The sequence below is a fragment of the Pygoscelis adeliae genome, unplaced genomic scaffold (assembly GCF_000699105.1).
Source record: "Pygoscelis adeliae isolate BGI_AS28 unplaced genomic scaffold, ASM69910v1 Scaffold226, whole genome shotgun sequence".
Taxonomy (NCBI): domain Eukaryota; kingdom Metazoa; phylum Chordata; class Aves; order Sphenisciformes; family Spheniscidae; genus Pygoscelis; species Pygoscelis adeliae.
In genome coordinates, this window is record NW_008824983.1 from 2,095,516 (window position 1) to 2,096,832 (window position 1,317).

Sequence of the window (1,317 nt, forward strand, 5' to 3'; positions counted from 1 at the left end):
TACATTGAAGCTTTTTTCTTCTGCTTATGTTTGTGTGACTCCACTTGCAATTAGTGCAGGTAGTTATTTTGTGTTGTTTTATTGAAAGACTAATTTAATTTGGTCCAGTTTCTTTCATTCCTCAATATGCTGACTCATTTAATCGCATCCTGTCTTTAAAAACAAAAGAAATAAAGTAAGGTCTAATTGTAAGTCCAGTTTTCATCTTGCTACAGTTTCCCATCATATTCTCTGTTTCCAGAGTATATCTGCTAAATGTTCCCTTTTCTTCTTTACTCTTTTCTTGGGATTTACAGATTGATCAAGCTTCAAAAACAAATAATCTTTCTTCAGAAATTTTGAGGAGGTGTGGCGTAACACTGATTTGTCAGTAATGATTTATTTCTTTCTCTGGAAAATTATCTTGTGCTGTTTGTTTATATATAGTTATACATTATCTAGTACTTAAAAATGGCAAATTTTTTGGTCAGAATATATTGCTAGTTCTTAAAGATTGTTCTGTGTTTTTAAATCTTTGTCTTTTCATCTGTTAGTTTAAAAAAAAAAAAGCTTGGGTTTTTTTCTTGTGTCTGTTCTAATGATTATTTATGCTTTCTAGCATATGATCTTTGGATTAAGGCTGGAAAACTGCCCACCTGCCTGTTTCCCATCCTTTTTTTCTTTTGTCTTTTGCAACAACCTGACTATCAAGGCTACACTGTCATTTCTAATACTTATGCTGAAAATTAAGATACACGGAAGCGTGTTCCCCAGCACTCAGCAGGTTGGTGTCATGTTAGGAATTGACTGTGATATACTGTGGGATCTCTTTCCTTTATGGATCTATAGACAGATGCTTTGGCTTATACATTTACAGCTTTTGTAGGCTGCAGACTATTTGGGGGTCCGTACTGGGACTGGTACTGTTTAATATCTTCATCAGTGACATAGACAGTGGGATCGAGTGCACCCTCAGCAAGTTTGCAGATGACATCAAGCTGGGTGGTGCAGTTGACACACCAGAGGGACGGGATGCCATCCAGAGGGACTTGGACAAGCTCGAGAAATGGGCCTGTGTGAACCTCATGAGGTTTAACAAGGCCAAGTGCAAGGTCCTGCACCTGGGTCGGGGCAACCCCCAGTATCAATACAGGCTGGGGAATGAAGGGATTGAGAGCAGCCCTGCCGAGAAGGACTTGCGGGTACTGGGGGATGAAAAGCTGGACATGAGCCAACAATGTGCGCTCGCAGCCCAGAAGGCCAATCGTATCCTGGGCTGCATCAGAAGAAGCGTGGCCAGCAGGTCGAGGGAGGGGATTCTGCCCCTCTGCTCTGCTC

At 40.9% G+C, this 1,317-nt stretch overlaps 1 protein-coding gene across 2 annotated transcripts in view; it reads left to right on the top strand.

Annotated features, from left to right (window-relative positions):
* Window positions 1-1,317, top strand: part of SKAP2 (src kinase associated phosphoprotein 2) — a 114,941-nt gene that overhangs the window by 65,338 nt on the left and 48,286 nt on the right. The window lies entirely within an intron of this gene.